This window comes from Macaca thibetana, chromosome 1 (assembly GCF_024542745.1).
Source record: "Macaca thibetana thibetana isolate TM-01 chromosome 1, ASM2454274v1, whole genome shotgun sequence".
Taxonomy (NCBI): Eukaryota; Metazoa; Chordata; class Mammalia; order Primates; family Cercopithecidae; genus Macaca; species Macaca thibetana.
Genome location: NC_065578.1, coordinates 182901623 through 182918008, shown reverse-complemented (window position 1 = coordinate 182918008; position 16386 = coordinate 182901623). Strand labels below are relative to the sequence as shown.

General features: G+C 36.0%; 1 protein-coding gene across 2 annotated transcripts in view; it reads right to left on the bottom strand.

Annotated features, from left to right (window-relative positions):
• The window catches only part of ACBD6 (acyl-CoA binding domain containing 6), a 205966-nt gene that overhangs the window by 115564 nt on the left and 74016 nt on the right, over nucleotides 1–16386 (bottom strand). The gene's annotated exons all lie outside the window — the stretch shown is intronic.

Sequence of the window (16386 nt, the reverse complement as noted above, 5' to 3'; positions counted from 1 at the left end):
TGACATAGATGTTAATGGACTCTGTTTAAAAAAAAATTTACATGAACAGTAATAGTTTTTCAGTAGCTGTAATACATCCAACTCCTGAAAAGACTAAAGTTCTTAGTTTCCCACTTGCCTTACAGGATAAGAGAATAAATTGTTACTCAAGTTTTTAAAATATACATGAAAGTTATTTTCTTAAAGCAAAGAAAATCAATTAGACAAAAAGAGGACGGCATTAAAAAATTCAGAAATCCTTTATAAGATAGTAGAATCAAAGACTAGAAAGAAAAGCTGGGAAGCATACTACATACCCAGCACTCTTCTTAGTATATTGTATGTGCTAATTCACTTAATCTTTCATCCAACAACTTCACTTTACAAATGAAGAAACAGGCAGAAAGGAGACATTAAATGACCTGCCAAATGGTACTACATTTATCAAAGGTAGAATAAGAGCTAGAATTCACTTAGATCAACTGATTTTGTATATAGTACATTTTTCTATTATATTATGCTGCTTTTTGACTTATCAGCTGCAGTCTATTCCAAAATCTGAAGCAGAAGTTCTTAACATGAAATCTATGAGCTCTCTAAATAATGTACAGAATTATCTTTATAATGCAGGTGCATTTTTCTGGCTGTTGTATGTACAGGGGGAAGAACTGTTTCAATCAGATTCTCAAAAGAATCAGTGACTCCCATAAAGATCAGTAATTTACAATATTAACAATCAAACTGCCCCATATGTGGACTGAATGTTATGAACAAGTATAAAGGAATGCATTTTCCGTTCCAAAAGTCAAACTAATGTGTTTTATGACTTGCAATGCCATAGCATCCATTCATCAGAAAGCAAAACACCTGGTCATCGGAGTTCTTATATCTTAAAAGCCAATCTAAACATCTTGTGCCATATACAGTCATAGCTAATTTTCTTAAAAGACACTACTTTGGCATCAGCCATCTAAGCATTCTTTAAGCATCTGAAGTATTTTATTGAGCACCTACTACATGTAAGGCACTGGACAAGAATTTGTTGATAACAGATACAAGGCTAAGCAAGAAAGTTTGCCTTTAAGACACAAACAGTATAGTTGGGATGACAAAAATCTACACAGGATTAACATAAAAGCTGAATCCTTAACAAGGACTACAAGAAAAGAAAGGAGAAACAACTTGCTTCAAGCTAGAGAAAATGAAGTAGGTTTTAAGTAAGAAATCATGTTTAATAGGTCTATATGGTCACTTGAAGAGGCCCTGTTAAACAGAAGAGAAAATGCTTTTTCGATCTTATTCTGTAAAGAAAATAAGAAGTGAGGCCAAACCCCAGAAAAGAAAATTCTGATTTTAAAAAGTAGAGCTGCAAATAATACCACTTTAGTCATATTTAACCACCATTAAAAACACCATGTCTCAGGAGGCTGAGGCAGGAGAATGGCGTGAACCTGGGAGGCGGAGCTTGCAGTGAGCTGAGATCCCATCACTGCACTCCAGCCTGGGCAACAGAGCCAGACATCGTCTCAAAAAATCAAAAAAACAAACAAAACAAACAAACAACAAAAAAAAACCCATGTCTGCACTTTGGGAGGCCGAGGCGGGTGGATCATGAGGTCAGGAGTTTGAAACTAGCCTGACCAACATGGTGAAACCCCGTTTCTAATAAAAATATACAAATTAGCTGGGAACGGTGGCACATGCCTGTAATCCCAGCTACTCAGGAGGTTGAGGAAGGAGAATCACTTGAACCCAGGACGTGGAGGTTGCAGTGAGCCAAGATCATGCCACAGCACTCCAGCCTGGGCGACAGAGTGAGACTCTGTCTCAAACAAACAAAAAAACAAACACCATGTCTATGAAAGAATACCTTCAGAGTTCCAACTTAAGGATAATAGGGACCTACTTTCTTTCAATCCAGTAACAGAAAACCCACTAATTCAAGAGGCACCAACCTCAACTGTTACAGAAAGGACTGTGTCTTTTAAAATCATAGCAATACTACAGTGCTACTCGCCAATTGTTTTTGAATTGGAAAATAATGGGAAGTTGGTGGTAGGGCACAGAAAGGAAAGCAGAAGGATCCTTGGCATATGGGTTACCCATACTCAGTAATATGAAAGGGTTATTCACAGATGAGAGGACCTTTGGAGTGGCCCCTCTTCCTGAGTCCAACTTCCAAATGTGCATGTATACCTATGCTATCAGCAGTAAAGAAGTAAACACAGTACAAACACAAATAAATTTCTATTTTGTTTAATGTATCTTAAATATGTTTCTTAGTCACATCATATACATCAATAAGTTTTTTTTGCTATGTGATTTTTTTGGAGGGCAGGTGGCATTTGTTTAAGTATTTGTTTATCATATATAGTTTATCATCACTAAATATGCTAGGCACAGAGATATTAACAAAATACTTCAGGACAGTGTATACATATAAATTAAATACCAAAAAGAGAAGTTCAATAAATTCAGCAAAAATGTGCTACAAGGCTGAATGATGAATATAAAAAAATTAAGTGATATTCTTGGGCTTAATTGTTAAATATAGATACCCAATCCCACACCAAATTTTGAGTATTTCACCTTCTACAACCAAGCTGTCTTTATACAATGTCACCATCTAGTGGCCAAAATGAAGAAACATCTGGAGAAACATCATTCCATATTTCCTTTCTTGCCCCCTAACAAAATTATGTACATGTGTAAATCAAACTTTCTCCCTCGACAGTTCTCTAAGAGCTCAATACAGCCTTCCAAAGTCAATCTTGCCCACTATATCCATGCTTATCTGAAATAAAATAATGTGCTAATGAATCCAACCATTATGAAATACAGTAGAGCCTTTAATAAATGTCTCTCCACATCTTTATTTTCCCTCCTTATTTTTTACTTAGTTATCTTGTTCCCTCTCTTTGTTGAATGTGCATCTAACATTATCATATTCATTATCTGTAGATGACTGTAAGTTATGTTTATGATATACTACCCTAAAGTATGTCCCATGTTATCTCTAGCACAAAAAGAAAGTCTCTTCTTTAGGTTACTACAATTTTTTTCTGAAGTTGACAGAAAATACACTTATATTCCTGAAGGAAAAAATCACTGGTTTTGACATTCTTTTGAAATATAAGAGCACACTCTATGGGAAAGAGGGATAGTGTTCAAGTACAGCTATCTTTTTCACCCAAACACAGGAAGATCCTTGCCCATTCCTAAATATGTTATCTGTACCATTTTCTACTCAGATAGCATTTTCTTATCAAAAGAATATTTCAAATAGGTCTCATGGCAAGACATATAAAGTCCATTTAACTACAAAAATTATGGAAGGAACTAGCTTGGAAATCTATTTAATAGGCATGTTCAACAAATATTCAATTCAATTCATATATTTATCAAGCACCTGGAAACCAGATATAAAACACAGTATTCTAGTAAATAGACAATGAATAAGTATTTATTGTATGAATGAAAATCCCAAGAAAGTAAGCCAATATCTACAAAGATAAAAACAAATGCCATAATTCCTCAAACTAAGGAATGTATATTCGTGGGCTCTAGGGTACATAAACACCTTTAAAGGGATATACAGGTATAGATCATTTTAAGTGACTCAATCTCCAGCTCTTCAACTTCTTGCATTCTTTACTAAACTGACCTACCTGAAAGGGTTCCTGTGGCAAATATTCCATTACCATTCTCCTTTTCCACATTCCCTCTGTTCAAACACTCTTCTCCTCATTTATGAAGAAGCATTACACCTCTCTCCTTACTATAGTTAGTATACTTCAGGAAGTATAACCAAAAGACTGAGGCAAAAAAACATTCTGAGTGATTTCTCTTGAGGAAGACAGTTCATTCATGAGGTCTCATTAGGACCATGGCTAAGGCAATCCTCAAAATGATACACTTTCCCTGGCTCTATTTTTATGTTCACAAATAACCATTTAACTGTTAATCTGTTTTTCTGGACTCCTCAATTCTCAGAAAGAGACCCAGCACTTCAATCACTACAAAGACATAGTCCCTTTGGTAAGCAAACAAGCATTTTAGTTTACACCTCAGTTTGGGGTCAATTTTATTATTCCTACTCTGTCTCTAAGGGTCTGCTTGATCTACAGATCTTTTTTCTACATCTTTGAGGTTGACTGATCAATGGTAATTCACCAAAAATTCCACTCTGTGAAGTTCCTTTGGAGCTAGTCTTTCCAGGATAAAAGCTTGCACTGCACACTATCTTCCAAAATTCAGTCATACTGCTAGTGAATATTACTTCTTTGTAGGAATTTAAGTTCCTAATTTACTTGTTGGATATATGGCCAGTTGTTGATCTGAAAGGCAAAGAAATGTATTCTGTTCAAACATAATGTTAGAAAATAATGCTGTCATCTCACTGATTTCAACTGACTTACGTTTTTCAACATTCTGTATATGCCAAATACGAAACTCAAAGTCTAACATTGATTCTTTTTAATATAATCTTTCACATATCTAATCTTCATTTTATAAATAATACAATTTTATACAATCTTTTATCTGATGAAACCATATTTTAAGTTGAGATTAAAAAGTATGTTTTAATTTATAAATATAAAACAACCATACAGGCATATATTAATTTTACTTACAGATGTTTCTCTCCCTGAAAAAAAGAATCTATTCTTACTCAAAAGTGTTTAGTGAAGCTGGTTTAAGACTTATATGGGGTAGGATGTGGTGGCTCACACCTATAATCCCATCACTTCGGGAGGTTAAGAAGGGAGGATCACTTGAACCCAGGAGTTTGAGACCAGCCTGGGCAACATAGTAAGACCCTACCTCTACAAAAAAAATTTCAAATTAGCTGGGTGTGGTGGTGCATGCCTGTAGTCCTAACTATTTGGGCAGGTAAGGTGACAGGATCAACCAAGCACAGGAGTTTGAGTTACAGTGAGCTATAATCACGCCACTCCACTCCCGCCTAGGCAACAGAGCAAGACCCTGTCTCTTAAAAGAGGAAAAAAAAAAGAGGGAAAAAAAAAAAGAGTTATCGGGGAGGAGCAAAATAGGTAAAATCAACTCCTAACTCAAGGATTAAATAGTCATGGCTGCCATACTTAGCACACTGAAAACCCCCACTTCTAATTAATATTTAATTAAAATTACAGATGTTGATTTCACATTGTAGGATACTGTTTTTGACTCTCAATCTTACCAAAGACATCGAATGAGAATCTATACTACGATACTCAGGTAAAATCTTCCAAATAGTACCTCCTTTCTGAAAAACCTTGGTTTAATCCCTGGAAGAGGCAAAACATTGCTTGGGCGGTAACCACGTTCAAGAAGTCTAGCCTTCATAACAAAGTACTTAACAAAGAGTTTTTTTGTGTGTTGTGCTGATCTGAAAATCATTCATGAGGCTGGGCGCAGTGGCTCACGCCTGTAATCCCAGCACTTTGGGAGGCCGAGGTGGGTGGATCACGAGTTCAGGAGATGGAGACCATCCTTCCTAACACGGTGAAACCCCATCTCTACTAAAAATACAAAAAATTAGCCGGGTGTGGTGGCGGGTGCCTGCAGTCCCAGCTACTCGGGAGGCGGAGGCAGGAGAATGGCGTGAACCTGGGAGGCAGTGCTTGCAGTGAGCCGAGATTGTGCTGCTGTACTCCAGCCTGGGCAACAGACCGAGACTCCATCTCAAAAAAAAAAAAAAAAAAAAAAAAAATCGTACTTGAAATCCTGGATGACAAAGAGATATTTGGAAACTATTACCTTGTCATATTCATTGATTCTGAATGCAAATTTTTTCATGTTAACATCTCCTATGAATCTTATAATCTGCAGCATCTTATAATTAAATGATGGCATATTTTTCTTAATAGTATTTAAACAATGGTATGCAGGAGTCAAGGCGGTAATAAGGTAGGTTCAAAATACACAGTACCCAATGGACTAGTGAATGACCAAAGGAATTCGTGTAAGCTGACCCTTAAACAACATGGAGGGTAGAGGGCACCAACCCACTGCATCGTCAAAAATTTGCATGTAACTTGACTCCCCAAAAACCTAACTACTAGTAGCCTACTGTTGACCTGAAGCTTATCGATAACGTAAACAGTTGATTAAATTTTGTATTTGTGTTATATAGTATATTCTTACAATAAAGTAAGCTAGAGAAAAGAAAATGTTACTAAGAAAATCATAAGGAAAATATATATTCATTAAGTGGAAGTGGATCATCATAAAGGTCTTCACCTTGTTGTCTTCACAGGCTGAAGAGGGGTTGGTCTTGCTGTCTCAGCGCTGGCAGAGGCAGAAGAGGTGGCAGGTGAGGCAGGCACACTCAGTGTAGCTTTGTGAAAACACACCATCATTTCTGCCTGACTTTCTAGTTTGTTTCTCTAAAAGTTTTTATACAGTACCAATCCTTCTTCCACCATTTGCTTAAGTTTGGGTGCCCATATAAGGGTCCATGTAGTGAAAGTCAAAAGCAGTCTTACATAATCAGAATGCTTCTGCAAGATTGTCTAATGTCAATCTGTTTCGGGCACTGTTTATTCTACATCTTGTTTCTCATCATATCTATCTGGTTTGGAAGCACTCATTTCCATCAAGTCATCTTCTGTTAACTCCTCTAGTGTAGTGTCTATTATCTTCTGAATTTCTTCAAGATCTATATCTTAAAACCAACTCTGCCCTTGCCCTGCCACACATTTTTGCCATACTCACAATCTTTCATGATTTCCTTGACTGGCTCTGCTGTAAATCCTGTGAAGTCATATATAACATGTAGACAGTTTTCTCCAGCAGAAATTTATTTCTCCAGGCATGATGGTTTTCACTGCCCTTTCTATAATGACAGTTTTTCCAATGGATCCTTCCCGACCTTCATGATGTTCTATCAGGGTTCTCTTTCGTGGTGTTGACAATCCTTTCCATAGACTACCATGTGTAACGAGCCTTAAAGGTCCTTATAACCCCCGATCTAGAGGCTGAATTAGAGATGTTGTGTTTGGGAGCCAGTAGATTGCAGTAGATGCCTTCAGTGTTGAACTCATGAGTTTCTGATTGGCTGGAGAATTGTCCAATATCGAAAGAACTTTAAAAGGTGGTCTCTTACTAGAAAGGTACTTCCTGACTTCAGGGAAAAAGAATCAATGGAACCAATCCAGAAAAAAGGGTTCTCATTGTCCAGGTCGTCTTATTGTACAACCAAAAGACTAGAAGATGGTGTTTACCTTTCCCTTCAAGGCACAGGGGTTAGCAGCTTTATAGATAAGTGTAGTGTTGATCATAAACCTGCCTGAATTTGCAGAAAACAGAGTTAGCCTATCCCTTCCTGCCTTAAATCCTGGTGCTTGCTTCTCTTCCTTACTAATAAATGTCCTTTGTGGCATTTTTTCTTCCCCCAGAATAGGGCATTTCTGTCTACATTAAAAACCTGTTCATGCAAATAAATATCCTTTCCCCTCAATGATTTCTTTTTCCAAGTTCGGGGTACATGTACAGGATGTGCAGGTTTGCTACATAGGTAAATAGGTGCCATGGTGGTTTGCTGCACAGATTGTCCCATCACCTAGGTATTAAGCCCAGCACCCACCAGCTAGCTGTTCTACCTAATGCTCTCCCTCCCCCCATCTCCCAAGGGGCCTAGTGTGTGTTGTTCCCCTCCATGTGTCCACGTGTTCTCATCATTCAGCTCCCACTTATAAATGAGAACATGTGGTGTTTGGTTTTCTCTTCCTGTGTTAGGTTACTAAGGATAATGGCTTCCAACTCCATCCATGTCCCTGCAAAGGACATGATCTTGATCCTTTTTATAGCTGCATAGTATTCTACATTTTCTTTATTCAGTCTATCATTGATGGGTATTTAGGTTGATCCCATGTCTTTGCTATTCTGAATAGTGCTGCAGTGAACATATGCATGCATGTAACTTTATAACAGAATGATTTATATTCCTTTGGGTATATACCCAGTAAAGGAATTGCTGAGTCAAATGGTATTTCTGCCTCCAGGTCTTGGAGGAATTGTCACACTGTCCTCCACAATGGTTGAACCAATTTGCACTCCCACCAACAATGTATAAAGTGTTCCTTTTTCTCCACAATCTCACCAGAATTGGTTGTTTTTTGACTTTTTAACAACAGCCATTCTGACTGTTACTAAGAGAGAGGCATAAGATGGCATCTCATTGTGGTTTTGATTTGCATTTCTCCACCGATCAGTGATGTTGAGCTTTTTTTCATGTTTTTTGACTGCATGTACATCTTCTTTTGAAAAGTGTCTGTTCATGTCTTTTGCCCACTTTTTAATTTTTTTTTCTTTAAATTTGCTTAATTGTTGCCTCTTGGTGAGAAGAAGCTGTTTCTCCTATTATTTTGACCTTTCTAAAGTCAAACCTCCTTCTAAACTTATCAAATCATCCTTTGCTGGCATTATATTTTCCAGATATAGATCCTTCACCTTCCTTTTGCTTTAAGTTGTCACAGAATGACTTTTCTTTTTCTCAAGTCATAGTAGAGTCTATAAGTACGCCTTTCCTATAGCAACGCTACACCTACATAAAAGCTGAACTTACAATATGAAATCAAAAGATATTGCACAAAAAGTGCAAGGTTCTTGTACTTGCCAGTGTAGCTGCAGTGATGGTTCACGAATTCCCTTTTCTTTTCTTTCCCTTTTTTTTGCGATGGAATCTCGCTCTTTCACCCAGGCTGCAGTACAGTGGCATGATCTCAGCTCACTGCAACCTCTACCTCCCGGGTTCAAGCAATTCTCCTGCCTCTGCTTTCTGAGCAGCTAGGATTACTGGTGCACACCATCACTCATGGCTAATTTTTGTATTTTTTGTAGAGACGGGGTTTCACCATGTTGGCCATGCTGGTCTTGAACTCCTGACCTCAGGTGATCCACCCACCTTGGCCTTCCAAGGTGTTCCCAAGGCCACCCTGTGAGCCACCACACCCGGCCTATCCCTTTTCTTTTTTACAGAAGTCCTTAATGCTGAATTAATTTATCTTGAAATAGTAGACAACCATAGCTACAGACCTCAATCTACAATACATATCAAGCAATTCAACTTTTTCTTATAATGTCATGACTTTTCTCCACTTTTTGGGAGTACTTCCAGCATCACTAGTGGTACTTCATATGGGTCTCATGGTGTTATTCAAGGTGTACAGTATAGTGCTACACACAATGATAAAATACTCAAAAACCACAAGAGATCACTTTTTACTGTTATGCCCAGTTTACTGGAGAGACGAACTGCTCACCTGGAGATGATGAGCGTCTTGGCATTTTAAGTGGATACTAGCAACACCTGAGTTCAACACAATAGCCATAGGAGGTAGCAACAAAATTACTGCAGTAATACGGAATGTACTACAGTTAATTTCATGCAGTTATGATTTAATACTGCATCTTTGCTTTTTTTACATTTTTCTGGATTGAGAATTGCACCAGATATGGTCTGCTAGTGTTTATGTGCCTACATTGTGATTAACTTTTTATAACAGATTTGAATACATTTTATGGTAGTAAATGAAAAAATGGACTAGTATCTACATATATTTTACGCATTCATGCCATATCTTTTTCTTAATTTTTTTGGATATTTTAGGCTATGTAGTTCATCTGCAAGTGTTTTCAAATTGTTGCAAATTTCCAAAAAAGTTTCCAATATATTTATTGAAAAATATCAGTGTACATTTTCATTGATAATCAAGTGGAAAAATATCAAGTGGACCTATGGAGTCACAACCCGTGTGTGTCAAGCAGAAATTATATTTTGAATCACAATTCCTGCACTCACAGTGCCATATCTGCAACTGGTTTCAGGCAGTTATAGAAACAAACCAGTTAGTTTTCCCCCTTCCTGTTATATGATAATGGCAACATCTTCTTCTACTACATAACTATTTTCAGACTGAATTATATTAATATATGCAAGGTACTCAGTTCTAGGTCTAGAAAATTCTTAAAGCCTTCAAATTGAAACTTCCATTTGTTATACTATTTATGTTGATAAGGGTCCCTTCAAATAAAACTACATACATTTTTATGTATTTTTCTCACAATCTTTCAATAAAGTATTGACAAAGAAAAAATCAATGACCCAGATATTTCTTACAGATAATTAGTTATACTGGAGAAGTTACTTAACCATAATTTATAAAGACACCATTTACTAAAAATGTATTTCCACCCCTTAAAAGCTGCTTAACCTTAAACAAAGTTGATTGAAAATTTCTGATACTTTAAATGCCAATAATATAAAATGTAGTTGAGTTCTAATCAATCTCTGGAAAATCAGTTGCCGTATCAGAAAAAGCACAGATACACTTTCCTAAAAGTCTCTACAGAGCTGAGTTACATTCTCAACCATTAAGGTAAGTCTAAAATCAATAAGATAATTGATCCCAAGGAAATATCACCATCAGTACATTGATAAATGAAAGACCAAAGTCTCGAATTTTACCAGTACATTTTTAAAAGCATTAAATGGAAAAGAAATTTTACTTTAAAAAATTTAACTGAAGATACTCACCATAGTAAATAGTAACAACTATCAAACTCAATTTCATTAATTAGAGATTATAATGATTCCTCAAACATTTCCAGAGCCAGCATAGCACAGTAATTAAGAGCAGAGTTACTAACTATGTGACCCTGGGCAAGTAAGCTAATTTCTCTGAATTTCAGTTTCCTTATTTGTAAAACAAGAATATTAACAGCATCGATATTTAATAGGGTCATCCTAAAGACTAAGAGAATACATATAATATAGTACGGTTACTATACTAGCATATAAGAAACAGTCAATATATGTTAACTGTCATTATTATTTATCTTAAGAATTTAGCATATGTTGTAAGCTGGGGGTCAATCCTCATACCCTACATAAGTGTCAATTAATCTAATAAATATTAATTAGAACTTCAAGGAAAAATAAGCCAATGTGTTTGGAACACAGTGAACAAGGGGGTGAGCGGAAAACTGGCATTAGATGAGATGGTAAGGGGCCCTGTTCATATTATTTGTAATACATATTCTGCTTCTCATTACTGTAATGGATACAGTATACCCATAACCTCTATATATCTTTATATATGCACACATACATACACACAACAAATTTTGTAAACAAGCATTTCATAGGTATCACATACAGATAAGGATATGGGAAGAAGAGAAAGAAAAACTAGATGGGGTAGACAGGAAAGAGAGAGCAAAATGGGAAAAAAAAGAGGAGAAGAAAAAAGAAGAAAACAGAGAGGAACAGAAGATGATGGTTTTAGTTGATGAATGACCCTTGGTTCAGAAAGGGCTAGATTTGTGTACATGCTTGGTTGGCATCATGATACTGAGCACACAGGAGGTAAACGAAGCACGCTAGAAAAGGGTGAATATGAGAGCCAGGAGACTCTTACAACAGTTACTGTTTATGTCAAGACCCACATGTCCCAGGGGACCCATTTTCACATAATCTATAATTATCTCTTCGCTTTAATCGCCTTGTCATTCCTGAGGCTCTCATGGGCACTGGAAGAGGAAAAGCTCATTAACTAAACCTTTTCTCCTCTCTCCAGCCACCCATGGCTTTTAATTGCTTGGTGTGTTATTATCTAGGAGTGCAACTGGAATCATTTTCATAAGAAAGGGAGGTAGAGAGGAGGAAGGGAGCCATAAGTCCCTAAGGTATGCACCAAAGACAAACCTTTGCTTTCTCAATTATTTATGCCAGCTGAGGTTTTACAGGCTGAATAAATCCATAACTCAAGTTCATTCTGAGCAGTCAGATTCTCCAGGGGGAGTTGCCCACTTGCCTATACACACTTGTGTAGTCCTCAAAGAATAACCAGAATGTAACAAGACATATGTCATCCAATTTATCACCTATCACCAAGGTGTTAACACAATGTTGATCACAGGCAACATAGTGAAATAGGGAAGTATTACACTACCACCAGCCAAACAAATGGAGGGAAGCTTTTTGGTGCTTAAAGGCAGTGGTATCATTAGGATAGTGGTGTTCCAGAATGACTTGGCCTGTTAAATGCATAAAAATTTAAATATTCCATTTTAAAAAACACAAATATGTATAACACACACTCTTGAAGCTTAAGAATCTTTAAATAGATTTGTTAAAAACAGGCTGCAATCTAACAATGTGAAGCTTTGAATAAATAGAATTTTATAACATCTGATTTTAGAAGTAATTTACAATAAAACTATACATGTTACAGCTTTTTCTCCAATCATATCTCTTTCAGGAAAATTTTAGAGTATAATTTATGTGTGACAGGCTTTTATGCTACTTCCAACCTAGTTCATATTTCACCAAGAATACAAAATTAAAGCATAAAACAATCACTTTCATTCTAATTTTTATACTTATAGTCTTCCATTTATAATCAGGACTAGACAGCAGCCAATGAAAAGATATTTGGGAAATATTTTCAAAATCCATTATTGTTTAAAAATGGAAACTATAAGTTAATGATGAAAGCATCTCTTTGAAATTCTACAGGCTTTTGTGTCTGACCACAAGCAGCGACCTCTGGTATTTTCTGCCAAAACACTTCATTTGTCTCACAGAACAACTAATCAATTCCAGAGCCCATCAATCATTTCAGTTGTATACTAGGTCTGGTCTTGCTTAGAGAAGGTCCAGATGGCTGTCTGTGTAAGTGGAATTAATAAAATTCTAATAGATTACATGACATCAAACTACAAAATATAACAGGGAGGACCAAATCTTATTGCAGGGTGGTGTGGGTACTGTTCAATCTTCATTTACTATATTTTTAATTCTTGCCCTAATTTCTCAATTTATGTGCAAACTTCTAGATCAAACCTTTGAAGCATATAAGTAACCAGAAGCAATTTCTTGTATATGTAGTGAAGAATCATTTTACTCTACAAACCCCTATGCTTATTAACCAGTGCTTTTTCTGCCCATCTGCAGTATAAATGAAAAACACAGCTGATCTCAAAACTAGAGGTTACTCCCTGTTATAAGATGTGTTACTTTCTTGTTTCTATAGTTCTAAAAATATCGGCTCTCCCTTCCTTGTTTTCCATTTTCTTTTGCAAAAGCAAAAACTTGTATTTAATTATATAACCAGAATGCCATGTTATTTTAGCTCCTAACATCAGCTCCTTGCTCCTCTAGGGACCCCCTCTGCTGAGTAACAACACTATTTATAAAAGCTAGCAGTTACACAGTAACTTTTTTTGCACCAGATACTGTTCCAGGATGTCTGTGTATTGACATAATCTGCTAAGTATCAAGTGAGACAAGTACCATAATTATCCCCATTTTACAGGTAAGTAACTTGCCCAAGATCACACAGCTAGTAAGTGGTGGAACTAGCATTTGAATGTCAGCAGTTTGGCTCCATAACTTTTTGTACTTAATTAGAATACCCCTACACCCCCTCAATTATATTACAGAACAACTAACTAGCTTCAGAATGAGAAACTGATGTCAGAGCTCTGCGATATTAACACAGAGATCTGAATCTCTGACATTATATTGATACTTTCTATGACAGAGTGAAAAGCAGGAAGCAAGCTCAGAATTGGCCCCCGTGGCCCTTGGCTCAAGAACATTTACCTTAAAACTAAAACTCATAACTCATCATCTATTATACAATACACATTCATCAGAAAAGCTGCCAAAACAATGGAACCCAAACTTAACCAAATGGATTTATTAGATACTGATTTGCCTGATCTTTACAAATGTAAAAAAAAAAAAAAAAAAAAAAAAAAAAATCTGGAGTTTATATATTAAAGTATCAAAACAAACCTTTAAAACACATTATTTTATGTCCTTTTTTAAAAACAACAGTTCCATAGAAAAGAATTTTTGCTTTCATCCAAGTCTACCATTTGATGCTTCTAAAACTCTAAAACCTACTGTCACTTTCGCCTCAGTTAAACATAATTCTACCAAGAAATTGCAATTAACATCAATTAAAGCACAACTTTCTCTTAGAAAAATAAAACACACCAGATATATTTCACCAAAATACAAGCATAATTTGATTACATAACTTCAACAAATAACCCATTTTCATTGTTGCAATTGCATTCTGACATGTAAGAAACTATAGAGACTACATCTGGCTCTTCACTGGAATAATTCAACATTTCAGTATATAAGAATTTTCATGCCAGGCACAGCACCTCATGCCTATAATCCCAGCACTTTGGGAGGCCAAGGCGGATGGATCACGAGGTCAAGGGATCGAGACCATCCTCGCTAACATGGTGAAACTCCACCTCTACTAAAAATACAAAAATGACCTGGAACTACAGGCGTGATGGTGCGCGCCTGTAGTCCCAGCTACTCAGGAGGCTGACGTTGCAGTAAGCTGAGATCGTACCATTGCACTCCAGCCTAGTAACAGAGCAAGACACTATCTCCAAAAAAAAAAAAAGAATTTTCATTATGGCCTAATTTGTTATAATGGAATTCTACTACACTATAAAAAGAACTCTCCCAATACAAGAATATGATTAGTTGCTGTAATTTTTGATCTGCTGTAGTAACAAAATTACTGTGTTTGTAATAAATGGCTTTCAATGGCTTGTTCACATTCATGTTTCTTACTCTTTCTTAACATGTTAATATGTTCAGAATATGAAGATTTAGATGATATCATAAGACTGATACTTAATGAAGAATTCATTAAAAAAAGGCCAAGTCTAACCAGTTTTGCCCACAAAGGTTCATATTTCATTCAATTAATATTTATTAAACATACTTTCATGAAAATGCCAAAAGTAGTATGAACATATTATTCAAAAGTGAAGAAGCTGAGAAGCACAAATATTCACAATGTTTTGCGTCATTACAGGTTCATAATAAATGTGTGTTGAATTAAAATCTCTACAAAAACAAACTATAATATTCTTTGTCATTGTTTATTATGGTCAAAATTCTAAATACTGATTTAAATCTAAGAATCGCTTCACTAGCAATTGGGTGGAGGATAAAGGAAGGAAGATTAACCCTTTCAACACAGTTTAATTCTATCTCAGGATTTCTACTCTCACTACAACTGGAGTACATTTGATTTGCTTCATGTTCTGTAGGGCTGCTGTGATCAGTCATGTCATCAGACATTCGAAAAGACACTGTATTCAGTATGTCATTTTGAAAAATACTAGAGTCTGGGAGCCCTTAAGGAAAATAGCATACAAAATAAAGATCATAATTTACAGAGAATTGATTGATATTGTTAGAAACTTAAGCAGTGACTTTTTTTAAAAGAAGGAAAGTCAAGAAACTATCTCAATTTATTTATCTAACTAGGAAAGAAAAATAGCCTATACATTTTTTGTTGTTTAAGGGAAAGAGGTGAGGATGGGCATATCGCAGAAGAACCAAACTAGCAGCTCTCAGTTTTACAATAGGGCTCTTAGGCTAACTCTGCAGAAGCAAGTCACTAAACTATCAGTTCTTCAACAGAAGCAGCTGTGGCTGCCTCCCAAGTTCTGAGCACTTTCACTGAAGATCTACTAAGTTTGGGGGACTTCCTCAGATAGTGAGAATGCAAAGATGGGTAAAATATGATCCTCACTTTCAAAAACTAAGTTAAAAGTATTTCTAGGTATACAGTTCAGTAGTGTTAAGTATATTCACACTGTTGTGCAATCTCCATAACTTTTTCATCTTGTAAAACTGAAACTCTGTCCCCATTAAACAACTTCCCATTTCCCCTATCCCCTAGCTCCTGGCAACCACCATTTTACTGCCTCTCTCATTTTTGAATACTTTCTGTTTCTGTGAGTTTGACTACTTCAAATACTTCATGTAAGTATAATCGCAAAGTGTTTGTGTCCTTGTGACTTGTTTATTTCACTTAGCATAATGTCCTCAAGGTTCATACATGTTGCAACAGGTGTCAAAACTTCCTTTTTAAGGCTGAATAATATTCCATTGTATATACCACAATTCGTTTATCCATCCGTCAACAGATGCTTCCATCTATTGGCTACTGTATAGAATGCTGCTATGAACATGGGTGTGCAAATATGTCTTTGATATTCTGCTTTCTTTTGGATACATACCCAGAAGCAGAATTGGTGGATAATATGGTAATTCTATTTTAACTTTCCAAGGAAATTTCCGTTTTCCACAGTGGCTGTATCATTTTATACTCCAAAATGACTTCTAATTTAGAGCAAACTAAATTTTAATTAAACAAATTAAAAAATTAAAATCTTTAAAAGAAATAGTAGTATTTTAAGGAAAATTAACACAAAAATCCTTAGCTTTAGACTGAGATACAACATCTTGTCCCACCAACTACTTGTGTGGGGAAAAGTCACTGAATGAGACAGCTGTTATTAGACACTGATGAAAAGTAATTATTATCACTTATTCAGACACTTCTCTGG